The sequence below is a fragment of the Loxodonta africana genome, chromosome 20 (assembly GCF_030014295.1).
Source record: "Loxodonta africana isolate mLoxAfr1 chromosome 20, mLoxAfr1.hap2, whole genome shotgun sequence".
NCBI lineage: Eukaryota > Metazoa > Chordata > Mammalia > Proboscidea > Elephantidae > Loxodonta > Loxodonta africana.
This window is the reverse complement of record NC_087361.1, coordinates 30,771,026-30,798,546: the sequence shown is the minus strand read 5'-3', so window position 1 is coordinate 30,798,546 and position 27,521 is coordinate 30,771,026. Positions and strand designations below refer to the sequence as shown.

Below are 27,521 nucleotides of genomic sequence, written 5' to 3'. Positions count from 1 at the left end.
CCTTGATGTCTTCTATAACCCAGTCTTTTTTCAGGAGGGTATTGTTCAGTTTCCAAGTATTTGATTTCTTTTCCCTAGTTTTTCTGTTATTGATCTCTAGTTTTATTGCCTTGTGGTCTGAGAAGATGCTTTGTAATATTTCGATGTTTTGGATTCTGCAAAGGTTTGTTTTATGACCTAATATGTGGTCTACTATAGAGAATGTTCCATGTGCGCTAGAAAAAAAAGTATACTTTGCAGCAGTTGGGTGGAAAGTTCTGTATAAGTCAATGAGGTCAAGTTGGTTGATTGTTGTAATTAGGTCTTCCGTGTCTCTGTTGAGCTTCTTACTGGATGTCCTGTCCTTCTCTGAAAGTGGTGTGTTGAAGTCTCCTACTATAATTGTGGAGGTGTCTATCTCACTTTTCAGTTCTGTTAAAATTTGATTTATGTATCTTGCAGCCCTGTCATTGGGTGCATAAATATTTAATATGGTTATGTCTTCCTGATCAATTGTCCCTTTTATCATTATGTAGTGTCCTTCTTTATCCTTTGTGGTGGATTTAAGTCTAAAGACTATTTTGTCAGAAATTAATATTGCTACTCCTCTTCTTTTTTGCTTATTGTTTGCTTGATATATATTTTTCCATCCTTTGAGTTTTAGTTTGTTTATGTCCCTAAGTCTAAGGTGTGTCTCTTGTAGGCAGCATATAGACGGCTCGTGTTTCTTTATCCAGTCTGAGACTCTCTGTCTCTTTATTGGTGCATTTAGTCCAATTACATTCAGCGTAATTATAGATAAATAAGTATTTAGTGTTGTCATTTTGATGCCTTTTTATGTGTGTTGTTGACAATTTCATTTTTCCACTTACTTTTTTGTGCTGAGACTTTTTTCTTAGTAAATTGTGAGATCCTCATTTTCGTAGTGTTTGACTTTATATTTGTTGAGTCATTTCGTTTTTCTTGGCTTTTATCTTGAGTTACGGAGTTGTTATACCTCTTTGTGGTTACCTTAATATTTACCCCTATTTTTCTAAGTAAAAACCTAACCTGTATTGTTCTATATCGCCTTGTATCCTTCTCCATATGGCAGTTCTATGCCACCTGTATTTAGTCCCTCTTTTTGATTATTGTGATCTTTCACATATTGACTTCAATGATTCCCTGTTATGAGCATTTTTTTTTAATTAATCTTAATTTGTTTTTGTGATTTCCCTATTTGAGTTGATATCAGGATGTTCTGTTTTGTGACCTTGTGTTGTGCTGGTATCTGATATTATTGGTTTTCTGACCAAACAATATCCTTTAGTATTTCTTGTAGCTTTCATTTGGTTTTTGCAAATTCTCTAAGCTTGTGTTTATCTGTAAATATCTTAATTTTGCCTTCATATTTCAGAGAGACTTTTGCTGGATATATGATCCTTGGCTGGCAGTTTTTCTCCTTCAGTGCTCTGTGTATGTCGTCCCATTCCCTTCTTGCCTGCATGGTTTCTGCTGAGTAGTCTGAACTTATTCTTATTGATTCTCCCTTGAAGGAGACCTTTCTTTTCTCCCTGGCTGCTTTTAAAATTTTCTCTTTATCTTTGGTTTTGGCAAGTTTGATGATAATATGTCTTGGTGTTTTTCTTTTTGGATCAATCTTAAATGGGGTTCAATGAGCATCTTGGATAGGTATCCTTTTGTCTTTCATGATGTCAGGGAAGTTTTCTGTCAGGAGATCTTCAACTATTTTCTCTGTGTTTTATGTCCTCCCTCCCTGTTCTGGGACTCCAATCTCACGCAATTTATCCTTCTTGATAGAGTCCCACATGATTCTTAGGTTTTCTTCATTTTTTTAAATTCTTTTATCTGATTTTTTTTTTCAGCTATGTTGGTGTTAATTCCCTGGTCCTCCAGATGTCCCAGTCTGCATTCTAATTGCTCGAGTCTGCTCCTCTGACCTCCTATTGCGTTGTCTAATTCTGTAATTTTATTGTTAATCTTTTGGATTTCTACATGCTGTCTCTCTATGGATTCTTGCAACTTATTAATTTTTCCACTATGTTCTTGAATAATCTTTTTGAGTTCTTCAACTGCTTTATCAGTGTGTTCCTTGGCTTTTTCTGCAGTTTGCCTTATTTCGTTTCTGAGGTCATCCCTGATGTCATGAAGGATTCTGTAAATTAGTTTTTTATATTCTGTATCTGATAATTCCAGGATTGTATCTTCATTTGGGAAAGATTTTGATTCTTTTGTTTGGGGGTTGTAGAAGCTGTCATGGTCTGCTTCTTTATGTGGTTTGATATCGACTGCTGTCTCCGAGCCATCACTATCACTAAGATATTAAAAAAAAAAAAGATATAGTAGTGGTTTATTCTGTAATTGCTCACCGAGTCTTATCTTGTTTTGTTTTCTTTCAATATACGTGGATGGGCTACTAGATTGTGCTGTCTTGTTTGTTGTAGCCCTTGACTTACTTATGACCTATTACCAGCTGGTTTGGGCTGTTACCAGATATATATGCCTGAGTCTATTCACTGTTCTTGAGTAGAATCTGATTTTGGGTCATCAAGTGTGTGCTGCACCCTAACACCTATCCACCTCGAGAAGTAGTGGTGATAGTTGTGTGCACCAGATTCTAGTAGCAGCTGGGGTTCACACTCCGGGGGGGGAGGATGCTGACAGGCTTCCCCCAAGTGTCAGTGAGGTAGGTGTGTCTCTATTCCTATAGCACCTTGGTGGGTGGGACCTACAGCTGTACCTTAGGCCCCCAATGCAAGTACCTCTACTGATTGGTAGATGTCATCCTCCTTAGACCCCTAAGGCAAGAGGCTAGGTGGTCTGGGGGAGCTTCAGCCCTCAGTTCCCTGTTGTGGGTCAGTTAGGGCTCTGTTGAATAAGCAGAGATATCAGACCTGGGAAACTTGTTTTTCCAGAAAATCCACTAAAAAAAAAAAAATGCAGTCAGATCCCTATCAGAACTTCCTTTGGATTATAACTGCCACCTTGTTCCCTGTAAGGATGAAAGTCCGAGATTTGGATCATATATGCTTGGCTCTAGCTGGTTCTGTGTTTTTAGTCCAATTACGGATGGATTTTTGGTCCCTGGATTTAAAAAAAAAAAAAAAAGTTTTTTTTTTTTTTTTTTCTCTCAGGCCGGAAGAATGGTTTAGGAAAAGACCAAAAGAAAAAAAAAAGGGGGGGGGAAGCAAAGCCGCTGCAGAGCTGGAGCCATTCTCCCTCTGGCTCAGGAAATTCCAATGTTAATGAAGCCGCCTGGGAAGGGTGGGGGAGGGTTCAGAGAAATAGGAGAGTAGCTCCTCGGAATATAGCCAAAGTTGCTTTTCTTGCTTGGAATGACTATTTTATCTGAGATTCCTGAGGGGCGTGTCGCCTATGTGTGCTGGCTGTGTGGAGATTGCCCCCGAGGGTCTGGCCCGCTGAAGACACAGTCAGATCCTCCGCTTCCAATCCAAAGCCCAGCGTCAATGTTCCCCTGCTGGGACGCTGCTCTCCCGGCTCCAAAACTAGTCACTGCCTCCCGGGGACTTCTCCCACCAGACGTGTCCCCATGCAGCCCGCGCGGACTGGCTGGACCCCCCCCAGGCTGAGTTCAGGGGGGTAGGGCTGCGCCCCTTGTTTGTGCCATCACAAGAATTTGAGTTCAGCTCCCCTAGGCCCAGACCTAAGCCCGGCGCCAAGGTTACCTGAATGCGACGCTGGCTCCAGGCTCCGAAAACAGTCGCTGCTTCCCCGTATTTGTTCCTTCTCTGTCTCTAAATCTGTGTTTGTTGTTCAGGGTTCGTAGATTGTTATGTATGTGATCGATTCACTTGTTTTTCCGAGTCTTTGTTGCAAGAGGGATCCGAGGTAGCGTCTACCTAGTCTGCCATCTTGGCCCCACCTCCAAAAAGAACATTTTTGTCATTGTTGTTTTTGGTTTCTCTCTCAAAAACTCAGAAGACTGCTTTTCTGTCATCCTCAGGAAAATTTCCTCCAACTTCCCTCTCATGATTCTGCATGCCGGTACCTGAAATAATTCTGGTGGCCAGCAGAATGTATTTGCTGATTGGCTTAGGCTGTGTCACTGAGCTAATTACTGTGGTAAGTGGGACAGGATTTCCCTGAGACAATCAAGCCCAGCCCTGGAGGTTGCAGTGGGTCATCCTAAAGTTAAAGGAGTCAACACCTTATGAAAATTGGGTTATTATAAGAATGAGGAGAAAAAGAAGTGTTAGTTGCCAACAGACATAGATTGTGACATTCACGATGGACGTTTTGTACATAGTGATTTCTCTTTCCATTCCTTCTTTAGTATAGTTTGCCAAAAATAATATAAATATTTCGTTTTTTGGAACCCTTCTAAATTTAAGCAAATGAGGAACCTATCTTCTTTTTTTAAATCCCCAAACGGTACTTCCTCTTTCATGAGGAGAGTGTTTGGAGTGGGAGCTTCCTTGTTTTTTACCTGCTTTTACTCTGCTGGCTACAGGATCTGGTTGAAAGATGAGCATCTGATTCAAGCTCAGCCAATCATAGCTTCTTATGTCTCCGCGTAGCTAGTGATTTGTCCAAGCCATAGACACAGGACCCAAGCCAAACTATGCTGCTATCCAAAGAGTTTTACAACTAGGGCTTGTGGGAGGAGGCTAGGAAGAGGCAGTGAACACTGATTTTCTTTCATTTTTAAAAACATGCGTATGTTAAGAGCTCCTGGCAACCATGATTCCAATCTTTTTTTTATCATGCTTTAAGTGAAGGTTTATAAATCAAGTCAGTCACTCACACAAAAACTTATATACACCTTGCTACATACTCCAATTACTCTCCCCGTAATGAGACAGCCATTCCCTCCCTCCACTCTCCCTTTTCATGTCTTCTAACCCCCTCTACCCTCTCATCTCCCCTCCAGACAGGAGATGCCAACATAGTCTCAAGTGTCCACCTGATCCAAGAAGCTCACTCCTCCCCAGCATCCCTCTCCCACCCATTGTCCAGTTCAATCCATGTCTGAAGAGTTGGCTTCAGGAATGGTTCCTGTCCTGGGCCAACAGAAAGTCTAGGGGCCATGACCACCAGAGTTCTTCTAGTCTCAGACTATTAAGTCTGGTCTTATAAGAATTTGGGGTCTGCATCCCACTGCTCTCCTGCTTCTTCAGGGGCACTCTGTTGTGTTCCCTGCCAGGGCAGTCATCGGTTGTAGCTGGGCATCATCTAGTTCTTCTGGTCTCATGATGATGTAGTCGCTGGTTCATGTGGCCTTTTCTGTCTCTTGGGCTCGTAATCACCTTGTGTCCTTGGTATTCTTCATTCTCCTTTGCTCCAGGTAAGTTGAGACAAATTGATGCACCTTAGATGGCCGTTTGCTAGTCTTAAGACCCAGACGCCACTCTCCAAAGTGGGATGCAGAATGTTTTCTTAATAGATTTTGTCATGCCAATTGACTTAGATATCCCCTCCATGCTTCCAATCTTGTGGAGAAAGATGAGTCCAGAGAATAAGTCAGGTCACAAAGAAGGGCAGAAAGAAGAGGTGGTGGAAGAAAGGTCCTCAAGGCATCCGAGCCCCTGATCCTAGCTGTGTCTGTTTCTGCTGCTTTGTAACCATATAACTTTTTGGACAATCACCTAACTGAACTTTAGTCACCTCAGCTGCTAAAATGAGTATATTTATGCTTAGTCAGTGTCCGGTTAAAACCATCAATTAATATCTTTTCCTTTTTTTCCTGGAAGGGAAAGACCTAGTCCATAGCTAGTTTAACCACAAATTGTTTGACCTAGGGAATTCATTACACGCCTCTCTGTACATCATTATCTTACTTTTAGCCAAGAGATTTAACAATCTCTTTAAAGTCTAATTTTTGACAATCTGTTTGCTATCTTCAGATATTAATAAAAACAAAAGTAAAAAAATATAAATCTACACAAAAGAATTGGCCCTTCTCTTTAAAATAACTCTTTAGAGAATAAATAATATTTCTCTCCATGAAATTCAAAACTTCTTCATATTATTCAATTGCTCCTTGAACCATTTCATGAAGCTGTCTTTATTTGGCAGAAGTCATTAAGCTAAGTGCAAGGGGACAGAATTTGGTGGGGCTTTGGAATTTTCAGGAAAGCAGTCTTCAATTTTAAATTATTTTACTTCCTTTGGTAACACTTTGTTGCAATAAATTTATATCTTGGGGCATTCTAGGGTATACTTAGAAAAATGGAAAACCCACGTATGTGAAATTACTGGCTTTATGAGGTTCTCAAATTATACACACAAAGCATATACAACCATGTAGATTTCATGTGTTAAAGAACTTTTATAGCAAAATAGTGAATCTGTATGATTCATCAGCAGTCCTATACTGATACCTATGTCTTTGTAGATTTTTCCTAGTTAATTTGCAAGCTATATAGGAATTTTCATTAGTATATATTCTTGCAGTTTGAATTATTTTTAAGGTTCTAATGAATCATTTCAGCAAGTTCTCTTTAATTCAAAGAGAATACTTTATTGTTTAGTCTTAAATTTTAAATTTATATGTATGCTCACTTCAGGAAAGCACCTTAATTATTTAAAGCTTTCCTTAACATATAAAACAATAGTTTTTTGAAGGCTGAAATATTTTTTCCGTCAGAAGCAACTAGAAGAAGAAATGGATAAGAGTGGAAACACTGCCGTTTTTCATTTGCTCACATTCATTTGTCAGCTAAAGATTACTTTTCAGGTCAAGAAAACTTGTATGCTAATCCCTTGTAATGAGAAAATTAAGGAACCTTGTTGGGATTTTGGTTCTCTTAAGTAAAAGAATATGGTAGTTTCCAGAATGTGAGAGAAGTGTGTAAATATGATGTAACATCCAATTTTAAGTTCCTTTCCTACCTTTATATTTTGGTTGGGTATTGTATTAATTATCTAGTGCTGCTATATTAGAAATACCTCAGGTGAGTGGCTTTAACAAACAAATTTATTTTCTCACAGTTTAGGAGGCTGGAAATCCGACTTTAGGGTGCCAGCTCTAGGAGAAAGCTTTCTCTTTCTGTCGGCTCTGCAAGAAGATCCTTGTCTCTCTAGAGCTTCTGTTCCTGAGCCATCTTCCTGTGGCTTGGCATCTCTCTTCCCCCAACTCTTCTTGCCTAATCTGCTCTTTTTATCTCTTGTAAGAAATTAACAAAAGACACACCCTACACTAATCCTGTCTCATTAACATAACAGAAAACTCATTCTCTAATGGTATTATTAACAGGAGTATAGAAGTTAGGATTTACAACACGTATTTTTGGGGAACACGATTTAATCCATAAAAGGTATAAACATATATAACAACAAATATACACACACATGATATAACAACTATCCTTATATTTTTCATTTTCCTAATATTTTGCTGGACAGGGGAGCAAAGTTTTCAAGATATTAAATTTCTTTATAGTGCTTTTATTGCAACACATATTCTGGCAAAGCTCTAGAGACTTTTATTCTAGAGGAAAAAGGATCAGATAGTGCATAAAGCTAGAGATGCCAACCAACTGGAAGAGATCCATATTTGTGCTCGTTCAAAAGCAAGGTGAGCAACAGAATTTGGAAATTATCAAACAATATCATTAATATTACACTTAAGTAAAATTTTGCTGAAGATAATTGAAAAGTGGTTGCATCACTAAATCGACAGGGAACTGCCAAAAAAATCAAGCTGGATTCAGAAGAGAACATGGAATAAAGAATATCATTGCTGATGTCAAATGGATCCTGGCTGAAACAAAGAATACCAGAAAGATGCTCACCTGTGTTTCATTGATCATGCAAAGGCATTCGGCTGTGTGGATCCTAACAAATTGTTGATAACATTTTGAAGAATGAGAATTCCAGAACACTAAATTGTGCTAATGAGGAACCTGTACATAGACCAAGAGGCAGTGGTTCGAACAGAACAAGGGGATACTTCATGGTTTTAAATCAGGAAAGGTATGTGTCAGGATTGTATCCTTTCACCATACTTATTTAATCTGTACGCTGAGCAAATAATCTGAGAAGCCAGGCTATATGAAGAAGAAAATGGCATCAGGACTGGAGGAAGACTAATTAACAACCTGTGATATGCAGATCACACAACCTTGTTTGCTGAAAGTGAAGAACACTTGAAGCACTTACTGATGGCAATCAAGGACCACACCATTCATTATGAATTATACCTCAACATAAGGAAAACAGAAATCCTCACATTGGACCAATAAGTAACATCATGATAAATGGAGAAAATATTGAATTTGTCAAGGATTTCATTTTATTTGGATTCACAATCAGCTCCCATGGAAACAGCAGTCAAGAAATCAAATGACTAGTATATAGAGCAAACCTGATGTAAAAGACCTCTTTAACCTGTTAAAAAACCAAAAATATCACTTTGAGGATGAAGGCGTACCTGACTCAAGTCATGGTATTTTCAGTTGTGTCATATGCATGCAAAAGCTGGACAATGAACCAGGAAGACTGAAGAAGAACCAACGCCTTTGTATTACGGTGTTGGCAAAGAATATTAAACATACCATGAACTGCCAGAAGAATGAACAAATCTGTCTTGGAAGAAGTACAGCTGGAATGCTCCTTAGAAGAGGGGATGGCGAGACTTCATCTCTTGTACTTCCTACATGTTATCAGGAAGGACCAATCTCTGGAGAAGGACATCATGTTTGGTAGAGGGTCAATTAAAGATAGAAAGACCCTCAATGAGATGGACTGACACAGTGGCTGCAATGATGGGCTCAAGCATAGCAACAATTATGAGGATGGTGCAGGACTGCGCAGTGTTTCCTTGTTGTACACAGGTTCCCTGTGAGTTGAAACCAACTCAGTGACACCTAACAAAACAGAGGTACACTGGGTAAGAAACTTGAGAAGTAAAATGTGTTAGAGGAAATTGAAGGGAAAGTGTAAGGTTTGATTCGTAGTAAAATAAACGAGTTGATTCCTCTTTCACTAGCCCTTATTCTTCCCTTGAACACACACACATTTACAAGCAAACATACACATACAGAGCTTCCTGTAATTAGGCAAGTTTTAGCCATTGACAATTTGCTTTGCTTACTGTCAATCATATCAAGAGAAAGTTAAGATAAATATTTTCTATTTTTAATATCTCTTCCTATTGACTGTAAAAAACCCAGACGGCACTGGGTTTTTTACAGTCAATAGGAAGAGATATTAAAAATAGAAAATATTTATCTTAACTTTTCCTTGATATGTTCTTGGATATGAGGAATCCGCTGACATTAAAGATTATAGATACTCTCTCATAATACTTTTCAAATAGGTAATGGAAGGTGGCAGAATACGATGCCAATTCAGGACTGGAGTTTTTCTTTGTTGGTGTCATGGGATGTCTGCAAGGGAGTTGACGGTATAAGTTGGTTATGAAATGTTTTTGATGAAGGAAAAAGCAGCTGATGGGGGAAAATATTGGCATTAGATGAGTGTAGTTGTTGAAATACATTGAAAAAATGAGAAATTGTGGTTTTATAATAGCATATTGGATTGTAAGATTTCAGAGGGGGAGCAGTAGCCTGTTGTTGTTAGGTGCTGTCTTGGTCATCTAGTATTGCTATAACAGAAATACCACAAGTGGATGACTTTAAAAAAGAGAAATTTATCCTCTTACAGTCTAGTTGGCTTCAAGTCCAGATTTAGAGCATCAGCTCCAGGGAAGGCTTTCTCTCTCTGTCGGCTCTGTAGGAAATTCCTTGTCATCAGTCTTCTCCTGGACTAGGAACTTCTCCACACAGGAGCCCCTGGTCCAAAGGATGAGCTCTGCACCTGGCACTGCTTTCTTCGTATTATGAGGTTCCCCACTTTCTGCTCATTTCCCTTTCCTTTTATATCTTGTAAGATAAAAGGTGGTGAAGGCCACAACCAGGGAAACTCCCTTTATGGTGGATCAGGGATGTGACCTTAGTAAGGGTATTAGAATCCCAGCCTAATCCACTTAAACATAAAATTACAATCACAAAATGGAGGACAACCACACAATACTGGGAATCATGGCCTAAGTTGATACATATTTTTGGGGAACACAGTTCAATCCATGACAGGTGCCATCTAGTTTGTTCCGACTCATAGCAACCCTATGTATAACAGAACAAAACACCACCTGGTCATGTACCATCCTCACAATCCTTGCTATGTTTGAGCCCATTGTTGCAGCCACTGTGTCAATCTATTTTGCTGAGGCTCTTCCTCTTTTTCACTGAACCTCTACTTACCAAGCATAATGTCCTTCTCCAGCAACTGGTACCTCCTGACAACATGTCCAAAGTACCTGAGACAAAGTCTCCCCATCCTCACTTTCAAGGATCATTCCACCTGTACTTCCAAGGTATATTTGTTCATTCTTCTGGCATCAGCAATGATATCTCTTGTTGCACGTCTTCTTCTGAATCGGGCTTGAATTTCTGGCAATTTCCTGTCAATGTACTGCTGCAACAGTTTTTGAATTATCATCGGCAAAATTTTACTTGCTTATGATGTTAATGATATTGTTTGATAATTTCCCCATTCTGTCAAATCACCTTTCTTTGGAATGGGCACAAATACGGATTTCTTCCAGTTGTTTGGTCAGGTAGCTATCTTCCAAATTTCTTGGCATAGAGGAGTGAGCGCTTCCTGCATTGCATCTGCTTGTTGAAACATCTCAATTGATATTCTGTCAATTCCTGGATCCTTGTTTTCTGCCAGTTCTTTCAAAGCACCTTGGATTTCTTCCTTCAGTTCCATCAGTTCTCGATCATATGTTATCTTCTGAAATGATGGAATGTCGGCCAATTCTTTTTAGTACAGTGATTGTGTATTCCATCCATCTTCTTTTGATGCTTCCTATGTCATTCAATATTTCGCCCATAAAACTCAAAAAACCCATTGATTCTGAGTTGTTTCCCACTCATAGCAAACCCAATAGGACAGAGTAGAACTGTCCCATAGGGTTTTCAAGGAGCAGTTGGTGGATTCAAACTGTCGGCCTTTTGATTAGCAGCCAAGCTCTTAACCACTGCACCACCAGGGCTCCATTTTTCCCATAGAATCCTTCAATATTGCAACTCAAGTCTTGAATTTTTCCTTCAGTTCTTTCAACTTGAGAAATTCCTATTTTGTTCTTCCCTTTTGGTTTGCTAACTCAATTAGAGTTCTGCACCTTTCATGAGAATAATTTGCTTGTCTTCTCTAGCCACCTTTGAAATCTTCTGTTCAGCTATTTAACTTCATCATTTTTTCCTTCTCTTTAGCTACTCTCTTTGAAGAGCAAGTTTCAGAGTCTCTTCTGAAATTATTTTCGTCCTTTTCTTTCTTTCCTATCTTTTTAATGACCTTTGCTTTCTTCATGTATGATGTCCTTGATGTCATTCCACAACTTGCCTGGTCTTCAGTCATTAGAGTTCAACAAACCAAATTTATTTTTGAGATGGTCTTTAAATTCAGGTGGGATAAACTAAAGTCATATGTGGCTCTTGTGGACTTGTTTTAATTTTCTTCAGGTTCAGAACTTGAACTTGCATGTAAGCAATTGATAGTCTTTTCCTAAGTCAGTTCCTAGACTTGTCCTGACTGATCATATTGAGCATCTCCGTCATCTCTTTCCACAGAGGTAGTCAATTTGATTCTTTTGTATTCCATTCAGAGAAGTTCATGTGTACAGTCGCCATTTATGTTGTTGAAAAAAGATACTTGCAATGAATACGTCATTGCTTACAAAGCTCTATCATGTGATTTCTGGCATTGTTTCTATCACCAATGCCATATTTTCCAACTACCAATCTTTCTTCCTTGTTGCCATCTTTTGCACTCCAATCACCAGTAATTATCAATGTATCTTGATTGTATGTTTGATCAATTTCAGACTGTAGAAGTTGGTAAAAATCTTCAATTTCTTCATCTTTGGTCTGAGTGGTTGGTGTGTAAATTTGAATAATAGTCATATTAACTGGTCTTCCTTGTAGGTGTGTATTATCCTATCAGTGACAGTGTTTTAATTCAGGATAGACCTTGAATGTTCTTTTTTGATGATGAATGTGATGTCATTCCTCTTCAATTTGCCGTTCCTTGCATAATAGACAATGTGATTATCTGATTTAAAATGGCCAATACCAGTCCCTTTCAGTTCACTAATGCCTAGGATATCTATCTTTGTACCTTCCATTTCTTTTTTGACAACTTCCAATTTTCCTAGATTCATATATTACACTTTCTATTAATGGATGTTTACAGCTGTTTCTTCTCATTTTGAGTTGTGCCACATCGGCAAATGAAGGTCCTAAAATCTTTACTCCCTCTGCATCATTAAAATTGACTCTACTTTGAGAAGGCAGCTCTTCCCCAGTGGTATTCTGAGTGCTTTCCAACCGGAGGGGCTCATCTTCTGGCATTATACCAAACAATGTTCTCCTGGTATTCATAAGGTTTTCACTGGCCATTTTTTTTTTTTTAGAAGTAGATTACCAGGTCCTTCTTCCCAGCTGGTTGTAGTCTGGAATCTCCACTGAAACCTGTCCACCATGGATGACACTGCTGGTATTTGAAATACAGGAGGCATAGCTTCTAGCATCGCAGCAACATGTAAGTCACCACAGTACGACAAACTGGCAGATCACTGGCAGTAGCTTAGATAGAGATAAATGTCACTGGGACCATGTATTTTCCAGGGATTTTGAGGCTGGATAATATTGAATGTATCATCAATCCGTCCTCCAATGTAATCACCACAAATGAATCCAGGTGTCAGATTCTGGGGTATAGAGGTAGCAATGACTAAGGCATCAATGCTTCAGTATTTGTTTAAAGTCATATAGAAGACTGGAGAATGACAGCTATGAGGAAGGCAGGAGTGTGGCATGAAACTCAAAGAAGGAAGGGATTTTGCCCAAGGAGTAGGAGTTGGGAAATATTCTATATCATAATGAAAATGATCCGATCCCTGGTTAGCAGTCATAAAGGGCATTCTGTAAAGCATAATGGGTATGCATTTCCCTGCCTGAGAGCAGTGTCAGATGAGACCATTTCCTATTATTTGCTAGTCTCCTACATACTGGCTTGACATTGATACGTTACCTTCTAATGAATAAATTTGTTGAGCAGTCAAGGTGGCAGAGCTAAGTAAACACACTGAGCATTTTATTGCTCATTAGAGATATTTGGTCATTTGTAAGGTTGGCATATTGCTGACTGTGTTTTCATTTCTATTTTCTTCAACTAAGTCATAATGTTCATTGTGTTTTTCTTCCAAACGTCTCTTAGATGTATGCATTCCTCTCTATTTCCTTTTTCTCAGCAGTACTTCAGAGTTAGAAAACTGAGAACTGTAACAGTTTTCTCCAACTCTCATCTCTTTCCCTTTTCAGTCATTGTAATGCACCAATCAGATTAATCTTTGCAGCAGAATGATGTCATCATATAATTCTACTGCCCAAGAACATATACAATATTGCCTCTAGCAGATACAGTATTCAGTTCTATTAAGTCTTTCATAAATCTATCTCTTCACTCTTGTTTCCAGCTAATGTTCTCCCTGCCCTTTGACATACAATGTTCACCCTCAAGTTTGTGCCTTTGCTGATGTTATTTCATCAGCCTCAATTGGCCTTGCTTTTCCCATCGATGAAACCAGGCTCTTCCCTGCTTTGCCGCCATGTAGTCTTAACCACCTCAAGTCTTAACAAAAAAGTATCTTGTTTTAAATGCTCCAGCCTACTATGACCTCTCTCTCTCTAAATTTTATACATATACCATTTGCTTGTTTTGTCTCTTCAAATAGATATTAAGCTATTTGAGGGACCGTGTCATATTTTATACTTTTCATCTACTTTTGTAGCACCCAGGAATATGATATTGGTGGTATGTGGACTGCCACCAATATCATATTGGTGCTTCGAATACGCCATTAGGAACATAAGGCACTTCTTTAATGGTTGCATTGACATTTTTCAAAGTTCATCAAATGTTGATTACTTATTATCATATATGATCTCACAATTTTTTATGTTGCCCAATTCTTTTCCGTCTCAGAATTTGCTGAAAGCACTGCTTCTTCTGGAATACAGATGTCTGCTAAAATGAGCTTATAATAAAGCCATCACTAAAATTATCAAAGCCAAAGCACAAATGGACTCTGATTATAGGTGGATGTTAACTTTTAACAAGCAAGGTCTGAATATTCAATTTTTAACTCTCCGTTAAAAGACCCTCCAGCGACCTCAGCCTGAAGCCATGGAAAAGTCAATTCAATTTGTACTTCATAACCTAGGAGTGCCAGATGCTAGTCTACTCAGTTCCATGGCAGAGAAAAAACATTCAGGACCCTCTAAGGGGCGATCATGAGGCAAAACTTTAGCTCAATAAAAGAAATAAAAAATTAATAATTTTTAAAGTGAGGCGTAACACACCATTTCATTGCAGTTAATTTTATTTTCTACCTCTTTATTGTAAAACAGTCCAAACACATGAAACTGTAATTCTTTTTAGACCCCGAAATATTTTTATGAAGAATTAAGTGTGAAAGCGACTTAGGTTCAAAAGTAATGAAATTATTCCTATGGTTCCAACTTATATTGTAGAAAATTCAAACAACGTAAATGTCTACAGTCAGGGCAAGGGAAGGCAGGCAACAACATAGACAACAGCCCTGTTTAAGAGAAGAGGTATGTTGCTTTTGCCCTGGCTCTTGCTGCTCTTTTCCTCCATTGTCTTAAGTAAGGTAAAGTCATCTGAGTCAACAGTCTGTTTCTCCCACTTCGAGACAGCTAAATCTGATCAGCACTTTGTTTGAACCACTACATAACAGAATCAGATTGTCATCATCTCAGAAATTTGAAGTCAGCGACTTTATTACACAAGCCTTTTGTAGGTAAAATAGCAAGGCAATAAACCATACATTTTGGTAAAATTCTATTTTCTATGGGAAATATTTGTTTACACAAAAATTATTTCAATATATTCTATGTATAAGTGTGCATTGTGGTGTAAAATAAAAAGTCATGGAATATAAAGAATTGAGCATCAAGGCTTTATAATAACATGGTTAGGAAGACAAAACACACATATGTGAAATGTTCATAAAAATAAAACACAACACTTAAAGATATATCACTGGAGAAGATTAAATGCTATGAGTTCAGGGGAATGTGTACTCGGTGATTAAAGAGAAAAGATTCATTCCAGCTATTGTATTGAAATCTAATATATATGCATGTGCAACATGCTCTTCTTACATTATCTCCTTCAAAGAAATTTAAACTGAACCTTGAGCAGGAAGGCTTTTAGCTTTAAAGGCAGAACCTTGATACAGAGATCTGCAGGTGGAATGACAGAAGCATGAACAGGCTAGAGGAGTGAGGCCTGGAAATCAGGAGAATCTGGGAATCAATCTAAAGGTGTACACAGAAATGTAAATACTTCCAGTCCCTCCACTGCAACTGAGTTTTAGTCCTCCTGAGACCCCTTCACCAGCTCATCAGCTTTGCAGTTTAAAGACACCATTTGGGGTTTCAAAAGCATCATAGAGTAAGTTGTCAGTTGCCATCGAGGCAATTTTGACTCATGGCAACCCCATGTGGGAAGAGTAGAACTACTCCATAGGGTTTTCAAGATTGACTTTTCAGAAGCAGATTGGTAAGCTTGTCTTCTGAAGTAACTCTAGGTGGGTTCAAACTGCAAATTTTTTGGCTAGTAGTTGTGCGCGCAATCATTTGTGCCACCCAGGGACTCCTACTGTGCATGTACCTATTCATTTATAGATTTATTTGTTGTCCTTTACTTTAGCCATTTTCTGTTTATGTCTAGAGTCTCTTGGGCTGCGCCTCACTGTGTGTATCTTTTCTTCTCGCACTACCCCCTCAGGGTGCTATGGATAAAATTTTTCATCTTAGGTCAAAGATTATAATCTGGGAACAGAGTAATACCCGCCCCCGCCAAATTACTGTTATAAGAACTTCACAAATTATACAAAATGCTTAGGTTGATTGTGACTTTATTTACACCATCTTGAATACATCAGCAGCCTAGTTAATGATCTTCAATATTTAATTCTGATTACCAGCTAAGTTATTTTGTTGATCTCAAATTAGGACTGTGATCCTATATGTAAAAGAATTAATTTCTCTTTATGCTCCTTAGCTTAAAGCTTAATCCAATCTAGGTTTCACCGTCTAACTGAATATGGAGTATTTGATAGAACTGATGTGTGTACATATGTGCCAAACTCACAAAATGAACATATATGACTCATCCCCAGTTCATGGTTTATCAAACACCACACATCCAAATGAAAATAACCATGTGGAAGGAAAAATACTTGTAACTTATTTCTTCCATCTCATTCACCAAAACACACATGCTGTTAGGTTCTACCTCCTTAAAAAAAAAAAAAAAAAAAAAAAAAACTCATTTTTCACACAATAATATATTGTTGGTATTGTTTTTTAAAGACTGGAAAAATCTGTTTGATAGAAAAGATACAAAAATGAAATTATATTGACTAATATCAGAACTGAATTCCATAGAAAAATACTTCCCAAGAAAAAGGCAGAAGATCCAATAAAAAAAAAAAACAACCCATTGCCACTGAGTAGATTCCAACTCATAGTGACCTTACAGGGCAGAGTAGAACTGCCCATAGTACTTCCAAGGACTAGCTGGTGGATTCGAACTGCCGGCTTTTCTACCAAGACTCCAGTAGTCTGACATAATTCCCTGAAAAAGAAATAAACACATTCAGGGCTGAAGAGGCACCCTAGAGTTTATTAATGTAATTACGTATAATGTATTTGAACTTAAAGATAAAGTATTTGACACTGGTGAACATTTGCACAGATGTATTCTTTTTCTATTTTTTTCCAATGCAGAATTGCTTCCCACTCCTAACTAAACTTGATCTTTGCTATCACCTTCTCCTAAAGTTCCTGTATGTCCTGAATTCTTCCAACCTGGTTTTCTCTTCTCACCTAGACATCCTTTTTAATGATGCTTTCTCTAACACTGGAATCATTTTCTTGCTTAATCTCCAGCTATATCATTATCCCTCTAGAAATACTATCAATCCTTTCCTCTACTCCAATCCTCAAGTACATAAGAAATTAAATAGAAAAAAAAAAATCCATAAAAATTCAGCATACCTATGTGTCAAATTCATATCATCTAACCGACCAAATGAGAGTGAACAAATACTAGGTAATTCATTTATATATATATTTTGTCAGCTCCTATAGTGAATATTGTAAAACATTTTCAGCTCTTTGCAAGTTCTCAACTTGATGTTGGCCTCTTAGTCTCAGTGGAGAGATCTCACCATTCAACCTCACAGTGAAGAAAGATGCTAATGAAGGCTCTACCTCCTTCACCTAAAAACTCTTACTTGATATCTCTTCTCTCTTTTCTGTTTCTCAGGAAGAATTGCCCTTACTCATGTCCAAGTCACACTTGATCTCTTCTCTCAGGTATAACCCTCTGCTCATCTTCTCAATTTCTATCTTCAGTTTTTCTGTACTAGCTTCTTCTCTTCAGTTAAACATACACTCTCCTAAGAAAAGGGACTATGATTTTTTTTCCGCTCCGTGTGAATTATCAAGTTCTCCTTTTTTTTCTCTAAGAAACATTTCAAAAGTATAGTCCATGTTTGCTAGCTGTCAGCTGTTCATTAATCACTCACTTCTCAAACTTTTCCAGTTTCCTTCTAAAAACAAAAAAACAGGTTAGACTTATGATGATCCCATGTGTGTCAGAGTAGACCTATGTTCCATAGAATTTTTAATGGCTGATTTTTTTTGGAAGTAGATCACTAACCTTTCTTCTGAGGCAACTCTGATTAGGCTCAAACCACCAAACTTTTGGTTAGCAGCTAGTGTATTAACAGCTTGCCAATGTGCACCACCCTGGGACTCCCTTCTTCTCTTAGCTTCCAGAATTTTATTGACAGTTTCTCTGAAAGAATCATCACTGACGTTCAAAGTTGGAGATCTAATAGCTTTTTGCTTAGGAATTATCTTAATTGACTTTTCAACAACATTTCTCATCATTGCTTCCCTTTTGCTATTGTTGTTACTTTTGTTCTAAAAACTTACTTCCCTTTGCTATGTAAATTTCATTTTCTGGATTTCTTATGTCTGCTATTGTTACCATTCTCTTGATGTGTCATCTTCCACACAACAAATAAATATGAGTTCTTGGAAAGTTCGAAGTTTAGCAACTTTTATCTCCTAATCTTACTTACCAACTCTTTGTGGACGGCATTGAAATGTACATATCTGTTTCCTAAATCCCTTGACATATAGATTGCAATTTTGACAGCCTGCTGGGCATTTCCACATGATTAGCCACAGGTGCCTAAAACTCAAGAGGTTCAAAATCAATCTCCTTATTTTTTTCCAACTTTTCTACCACTTATTTCTATATCACTTAATGGTATCGACATCTTTTTATTTGTCTTAATTATCTAGTGCTGCTGTAACAGAAATATCACAAGTGGATGGCTTTAACAAACAGATATTTATTCTCTCACAGTCTAGTAGGCTAGAAGCCTGAATTCAGGGCCTCAGCTCCAGGGGAAGGTTTCCGTCTCTGTCAGCTCTAGGGAAAGGTCCTGGTCATCAATCTTCCCCTGGTCTAGGAGCTTCTCAGCACAGGGACCCCATGTTCAAAGAACACGCTCTGCTCCTGGCTCTACTTTCTTGGTGGTATGAGGACCCTCTTCTCTTTACTCAGTTCTCTCTTTTATATCTCAAAAGAGATTGACTCAAGGTACAACCTAACCCTATAGATTGTGTCCTGTCTCATTAACATAACTGCCTCTAATCTTGCCTCATTAACATAATGGACAGCTTACTCTCAAATAGAATCATAACCACAGGCATAGAGCTAGGATTTACAACACACAGGAAAATTACGTTAGATCACAAAATGAAGGACAACCACACAATACTGGGAATCATGGCCTAGCCAATTTGACACATATTTTTTGGAGACACAATTCAATCCATGACAATATTTAAAATTTTAAAGTTACCATTTCTTTTTCCTCACAACTCTTACTTCCGTCGCATCTCTGACATCAATGGGTCACCAGGTAGAGATAGTTTCCTTGCTTTGGAAGGTTCCCATATGTAAGGATTTTTGTTGTCATATTTTAGTTAGATAATATCAGCCACCAAACAATGTGATTCAAGTGTCAGTTTCAATGCACATTAACTGTGAGTAATTGCATAAAGCACAAACTTAGCTGCTAGTTCTTTGGTCCACATATCATTCTGTAAATAACAGCCGCACATCACGATCAGCCATGTCACTTCTTTCATAGTGTATAGATGACAAGATACTATACATTTGCTATTCAGTGCATGAACAGAGAGCAAGCATGTATAGTTTTGTCGATTCCTTGTCTCCAATGATAAATTTTACAAAAGTAGATAACTGAAAGAGGGCATTAGTCAATAGATAAAAGTGAAGTGAATAAATGATAAGTGATAATGCTGGAAGTGAAATTCAAATCAAATGTAAATGGTGTTATTGAACAAATACCTGATGATGGCAATGTCGACAATGCCAATATTTGAGAGACTTTAGACAGGGTTGCTATGAATTGGAATCAACTCGATGGCACACAACAACAGCACAACAAGATACATCAGTAGAGGAATTTAGTGAAGGTGAACTTACATAAATAAATAAAAGGCTTATGATGAAAAGGGTGAAGATGCCCTAGAGGAAGTAAAGGGCAATAAACTTAACATTAAAGGAATTATAAGAGATAGTTCACAACATTGAAAGTGCAATACATAAAATGTTGGAAGCTAATCCAAACTTAGAAAGGAGCACAACAATTCACCAAGACATAGAAGATGCTCTTTCAGTATGGCAATATGTATGATGATAAGAAAAAATAAGCACTCTGCAAACTACTCTCGTTTTTTTTTTTTAAACAAACATCTTAATTCTCAATATTTCTAATGTTTAAAAATGACAGTGTACAAAATAAATATTAGTTTTACTCTTTTTCCATTTCTCCCTACATTTATAAGGAACAGTAGGAGAGATTTGGGAACCAGAGTTGTAAATTTGAATGCCATCTACCAAGAGTTGGTAAATATTTTGACAACAGTTTTTAAAGGTCGTGGAAGCATTGTAATTTTTCCCATTGATTATCAAGATTGTATTACATGGTTTTAGCTCGCATGGTCATTTTTATGGCTCCTCATTACCATGCAAGAACTGCCTGTATGATCAATTCAGTTTCAGTAGTCAGTTGTGTGTGCCCTGTGAATATATTAGGTGTTCACGCTCAGTAATTTTCTTACTCTTTTTTGAGTAAACAAGGGCACCATCAGAAGACAGGAGAGGCACTTTGGCAGTAGCTTCCATGCATCCTTCTGAGAATGACCCACCTCAGTGCCGTAGGCAGCTGTGATAATCACTAGCAGCTTCTAGAAGTATCTGGGCATCCTTTTGTAAATCACTGACTTTGGTGTTGTAGATAGCTAAGCTTATTAGCAGTGGCTTTTCTGTAATTCTTGCATTTCTGGAGTTTTGGGAAGCCAGTAGCAACCTTCTTGACCTTTGCTTTACCAATCCTTTCAACATCTGTCTCTACGGCTCAATAATAAATCACTTTGTTATTTGAAATACTTCTAGTTATATCTGTTTTGTGGACTGCCCCTAACCGATACACTTGACACCCAGAAGCATCTCCAAAGTAAAGAGCCATGTAAAGATGAAGACTTGTATTGGTTAGCTAACCTAGTGAGATCTGAAGGCAGTAATGGCTTTATTATCAGTGGGAAATGGGATGGTAGTCCATAGGATACAGCAGCAAAGCTGTTAAACTATCACTTGTAGTTATCTGGAATAGAGTGCCTAACGGAAGCAAAATATGGAGAATCCCAATGACTTATGGAAAAGTAGGACAAAGTAGATGTGAGCACACATACTGTAGGGGAAGAGGGATAGCTCTGAACACACTGAGATCAAAGAAATAAATGATAAGCTCAGGATTTTTAAATTCTTAGCTGCAGGCATGACCAGGAAACAAAAATATCTATGTCTGGTCTGAGATAATCCTTTGTCTCTAATAACCTCGGGACTGATGTATCAAATGATCAGACCCAAAGTTTGAGCCTGCAAGTTGCACAATTACAATGAAAGTTAAATTCACAACTTCATCAGGACTCTTCGGTGAAAGGTAGAAATCATCATTCAACTAGAAAATGAGAAACTGTTCTGAGTATTTAAGATACGTGGAATTAAAGCAGAGATTTGGTTCCAAATCCACTGTCAACAAGCCCATTCTAACTCATAACCACCCTATAGGGCAGAGTAGAACTGCCCCATAGGGTTTCCAAGGTTATTAAATCTTTATGGAAGCAGACTGCCACATCTTTCTCCCATGGAGAGGTTAGTAGGTTTGAACTGCCAACTTTTTGGTTGGCAGCTGAATGCTTTAACCACTGCACCACCAAGGGGCTGAGAATTCAGTTAGGATGACTGATATATGATCTTACCTGTGTAGTTGTGAAACTGCTTCAGGTTCAGGCCATCGGAGTAGCAATTGCACTCGTCTTTACAACTGGTCTCCCAGCATCAATATTTACCCCCTTCAAAGTACATTTTAGAGCATCTCCCTGAAGTAGGTTTTCATGTGCACCATAACAAAATAAGGAAAACTGGCTAATTTTCAGTAGATCTGTCATCAAGTCCTAACTCATTGTGTGCTCATGGGCAAAGGGATCCTCTGAGTTAAAATTTTCCAGTAAAATCACTGAGTAGATCAGTGTGGGTTGGGTAGATTTCAAGCTCTGTGAGCCGGGGAATAGTCAAAGTGCTATGTGGAGTTATAAATGGATAAGTAGAGTTGCTCTGAGTGAGGGATGCGATGCTGTGGAGCCTTACCCACTCCACAGACTCAAACTTTTTGCCCTAACCTTCTGCCCACCTAGGAGCTTTCAAAGGGAGCTCCCCATAGCACATTTTGAAAATCATTAGGATAGAGGATTTTAAGGTCCACTCAACTCAAAATATTATTAATTTCCTCTAACTTTGTAAATAATTCTTACTGACTTCATATAATCTGCAAAAGTGAAATCAAACTTCTCAGCTTAGACATTCAGGGCTATTTATAAATTGGTTCTTGCCTGTCATTCCAGCTTTAGTCCTCTTCTTTCTCTTCATGGACCCTGTGCATCAGCAACTTTGTACTGCTGGGTCATGCTGAATGAATGAAGATGTAACTGGAGAATGAGAACTCATTATACTTTACTTGTTCTAATGTAATACACTAAACACCCTGTTTCTATACAACTGCAGCCCTGATCACCTCCTTGCATCTTATGCATTCAAGATCTACTTCTTGATTTATTCATCAATTAATATAGTTTCATTGATAAATGAATCATTAGGATTGGATTGGACGCATGTAACAAGAAATTCTAAATATATTAGCAATACATAATGACTTATTTTTCTTTTTATTTTATTATTGTTATTTTTCTGTTGAGCTTTAGGTGAAAATTTACAGCTCAAGGTAGTGTCTCATACAAAAATTAATACATGCATTGTTATGTGACCCTAGTTGCTATGCCCATAACGTGACCACACATTCCTCCTTTCCACCCAAGATTTCCCGTATCCATTCAACCAGCTCCCATCCCTTTCTGCCTCTCATCCAGATAGAAGCCGCCCATTTAGTCTCATAAAAAAAAAAAAAAAAAAAAAATTTCTTTTTTATCTACTAGAACTAAGAATCACACTCTTCATGAGTATGATTTTATGTCTTAAAGTCCAGTCTATTTTTCGTCTGAAGACTTGGCTTCAGGAATAGTTTTAGTTCTGGGTTGACAGAAAGTCTGGGGGGGCATGTCACTGGGGTTCCTTCAGTCTCAGACCATTAAGTCTGGTCTTTTTACTAGAATTTGAGCTCTGCACTCCGCTTTTCTCCTGCTCCATCAGGGACTCTCTGGTGTGTTCCCTGTCAGGGCAGTTGTTGGTGGTAACGAGGCACCATCTAGTTCTGGTCTCAGGCTGATGGAGTCTCTGGTTTATGTGGCCCTTTCTGTCTCTTGGGCTCATATTTACCTTGTGTCTTTGGTTTTCTTCATTCTCCTTTGCTCCAGGTGGGTTGGAACCAATTGATGCATCTTAGACGGCCACTTGCAAGCTTTTAAGACCCCAGGTGACACTCAGCAAAATGGGATGCAGAACATTTTCTTAATATACTTTGTTATGCCAATTGACCTAGATGTCACATGCAACCGTGGCCCCCAGATACCTGCCCCTGCTACTTTGTCCCTCAAAGTGTTTGGTTGTATTCAGGAAACTTCTTAGCTTTTGGTTTAGTCCAGTTGTGCTGTCTTTCCCGTATTGTGTGTTGTCCTTCCCTCCACCTCTAAGTTAATTCTCATCTCCTAAATTTTTTTTTTTTTTTATCTAGTTAGTGAACACCCCTCTCCCTCCCAGCCTCATAACCAGCAAAGAATGTTTTCCTCTGTGTTTAAACCTTTTCTTGAGTTCCTATAATAGTGGTCTTATACAATAATTGTTCTTTTGTGCCTGACTTATTTCACTCAGCATAATGCCTTCCAGATTCATTCATGTTATGGGATGTTTCGCGAATTCAGTGTTATTTAACGTTTCATAGTATTCCATCATGTGACTATACCAAACTCATTTATCCATTTGTCCATTGATGTACACCTTGGTCGTTTCCATTTTTTTGCTATTGCTGCAGTGCTGCAGTGAACATGAGTGTGCATGTATCTACTCCTGTGACAGCTCTTATTTCTCTAGAACATATTCCAAGGAGTAGGATTGCTGGATAATACGGTACTTCTATTTCTAGCTTTTTAAGGAAGTGCCAAATTGATTTCCAAGGTGGTTGTACGATTTTCATTCCGACCAACAGTGTATAAGTGTTCCAGTCTCTCCACAACCTCTCCAACATTTATTATTTTGTGTTTTTTGGATTAGTGCTAGCCTTGTTGAGTTAAGATGGTATCTCATTGTAGTTTTGATTTGCATTTCTCTAATGGCTAATGATTGTGAGCATTTCCTCATGTATCTGTTAGCCACCTGAATGTCTTCTTTGGTGAAATGCCTGTTCATATCCTTTGACCGTTTTTTAATTGGGTTATTTGTCTTTTTGTTGTTGAAGTTTGCAGTATTTTGTAGATTTTAGAGATTAGACCCTGACAGGATATGTCATACTCAAACATTTTTTCCCAGTCTGTAGGTTGACTCTTTTATCCTTTTGGTGAAGTCGTTTGATGAGCATAAGTGTTTGATTTTTAGGAGCTCCCAGTTATCTAGTTTCTCTCCTGGAGTTTGTGCATTGTTAGTAATGTTTTGTATACTGTTGTTGCCATGCATTAGGGCTCCCAGTGTTGTCCCTATTTTTTCTTCCATGATCTTTATAGTTTTAGATTTTATATTTAGGTCTTTGATCTATTTTGAATTAGTTTTTGTGCCTGATGTGAGGTATGGGTCTTGTTTCATTTTTTTGCAGGTGGATATCCAGTTATGTCAGCGCCACTTGTTAAAAAGACTGTCTTTTCCCCATTTAACAGACTTTGGGCCTTTGTCAGGAAACCGTGCTAGCATAGTGGTTAAGTGCTACAGCTGTTAACCAAAGGGTTGGCAGTTTGAATCTGCCAGGTGCTCCTTGGAAACCCTGTGGGGCAGTTCTACTCTGTCCTGTAGGGTCGCTATGAGTCGGAATCGACTCAGCACCGCTGGGTTTGGTTTGGTTTGGTTTTGGGCTGCTCATAGGTGGGATGAATTTACGTCTGGATTCTCAAATCTCTTCCATTGGTCTGTTTCTCTGATATTGTACGAGTACCAGGTTGTTTTGACTGCTGTTGTTGATTTTGTATTTGCTGAATTTTTCTTGTTTTTTATTTTGATGTGTAGCATTGTTAGTTTCCTTTGTGGTTACCTTAATATTTACTCCTATTTTTCTGAGTTTAAACCAATGTTTTATTTCTTTATATTGCCTTGACTTCCTCTCCATATGAAAGATCTATGACCGTTTTTTTTAGTCTTTCTTTTTTGTTTTAATATTGTCTTCTTTTACGTATCGATGTCTCTGTTTCCCTATTTTCGTGTTTTTCAGTGTTTTAGCTTTATTTTTGTGACTTCCCTATCTGGGTTGATATCTGGTTGTTCTGTCCTGTGTTCTAGTCTTGGGTTGTTATCTGATGTTACTGATTATCTAACCAGAGGACTCCCTTTAGTATTTCTTGTAATTTTGGTTTTGTTTTTACAAATTCCCTAAACTTCTGTTTATCTGGAAATGTGCTAATTTCACCATCATTTTTGAGAGACAGCTTTGCTGGACATATAATTCTTAGCTAGCAATTTTTTTTTCAGTGCTTTATATATGCCATCCCATTGCCTTCTTGCCTGTGTGGTTTCTGCTGAGTAGTCAGAGATTAGTCTTACTGACTTACCTTTGTAGGTGACTTTTCATTTATCCTAGCTTCTCTTAAAATTCTCTCTTTATCTTGGTTTTTGACAAGTTTGATTATGTCTTGGTGACTTTCTTTTGGTATCTATCTTGTGTGGGGTTTGGTGAGCTTCTTGGATAGATACTTCCCATTTTTCATGATATTGGGGAAGTTTTCGCCAACAAATCTTCAACAATTCTCTCTGTATTCTCTGTTACCTCCCTCCCCCATTCTGGTACTCCAATCACTCATAGGTTATTCCTCTTGATAGAGTCCCACATAATTCTTAGGGTTTCTTCTTCTTTTTTTTTTTTTTTTAATTCTTTTATCTGATTTTTCCTCAAATAAGTTGGTGTCATGTGCTTTATCTTCAATCTCACTAATTCTGACTTCTGTTGCCTCAATTCTCCTCCTATGACTTTCTATCTAGTTGTCTAATTCTGTCTCTCTATAGATTCTTGCAGCCTGTAAAATTTGTCATTGTGCTCTTGTATAACCTTCTTTGTTGTTGTCGCTAGGTGCTGTCAAGTCAGTTCCAACTCATAGTGATCCTATGCACAACAGAACAAAACACTGCCCGGTTTTGCACCATCCTTAAAATCTTTGTTATGCTAGAGCTTAGTGCTGCAGCCACTGTGTCAATACACCTCGTTGAGACTCTTCCTCTTTTCCACTGACCCTGTACTTTGCCAAGCATGATGTCCTTCTCCAGGCACTGAAAAGGACCTGATAACATGTCCAAAGTATGTAAGACGCAGTTTCGCCATCCTTGCTTCTAAGGAGCATTCTGGTTGTACTTCTTCCAAGACAGATTTATTTGTTTTTCTGGCAGTCCATGGTATATTCAATATTCTTCGCCAACACCACAATTCAAAGGCATCAATTCCTCTTCAGTCTTCCTTATTCATCGTCCAGGTTTCACATGCATATGATGCGATTGAAAATACCATAGCTTGGGTCAGGCGCAGCTTAGTCTTCAAGGTGACATCTTTACTTTTCAACACTTAAAGAGGTCCTTTGCAGCAGATTTGCCCAATGCAATGCATCATTTGGTTTCTTGACTGCTGCTTCTATGAATGCTGATTGTGGATCCAAGTAAAAAGAAATCCTTGGAAACTTCAATCTTTTCTCTGTTTATCATGATGTTGCTCATTGGTCCAGTTGTGAGGATTTTGCTTTCTTTATGTTGAGGTGTAATCCATACCTTCTTAAGTTCCTCTGTTGCTTTGTATGTGTGTTCCTTGGCTTTTTTCTGCATTTTGCCTGATCTCCTTCCTGTTCTCTTGAAGAGTTCTGTCAGGAATGGGAGTCACCACTTATTCTTGGACTTCTTTCTTGGGTGGCTCAGTGGAGTGGGTGGAGCCACCAGTCCTCAGGCCCCTGATGTGGGTAGGGAAGGACCCCGCTTAATAGGTAAAAAAAAAAAAAAAAAAAGGTGGTGTCAAATGTCATGAATCTGCCACTCCCCCTTGTAGCAGATACAGATGAAAATAGGCTTCAGGTATATATACATATAAAAAATAATGTACTAATGAGAGCCTACACTGTTGAAATGCCTGTGCCTAGGCAAAGGGGCTGTGCCTGCCCTGAGTTCTTGGCTTAGGGGAATTGGCCAATTATTTTTTCCTGTTTGTTAATTTGTTCCCTCTCCAAAGCTGGGAGAATGGCTCAGGGCACGTGATGGTCCTCCTTCAGGCCCAGGGAGTGCAGCAATGGTTGAAGCAGACAGGGACCTGGAGCAGAGAGGGGAGGTGGCAGGTAAATGGGAAAGAGGTACTTCCCAAAAGGATTTTTTTTTCGATCCATGTGGTACGTTAGATGCTCGTACTTATCTTTTGCTGATTGAGCGCCATGTCTCACTGGTTCTGGAGGTTTGAGCAGATCCTCCACCCCTCGGTCTCTCCTGATGTGGAAATGCATCCCAAGTGCAACTGCTTGTCTCACTGCTCGTGCCAGTCAATCCAGCCTGCAGGGTGCTGGTGCCGGCCAGACCAGGTCTGGCAATTCTTCGCTGCCTCTGAACCATCTCTCCCTTCCCCTACTGTTCAGTCTGATTCCTCGATTTTGTTTTTGGTGTTTGGAGCTCCTAGATTGTCATATATATTTGATTCA

At 38.5% G+C, this 27,521-nt stretch overlaps 1 pseudogene; it reads right to left on the bottom strand.

Annotated features, from left to right (window-relative positions):
• The window catches only part of LOC111750671 (DNA-directed RNA polymerase II subunit RPB11-a-like), a 69,160-nt pseudogene extending 41,725 nt beyond the window's left edge, over positions 1-27,435 (bottom strand).
• Between the last annotated feature and the right edge of the window lie 86 nt (positions 27,436-27,521).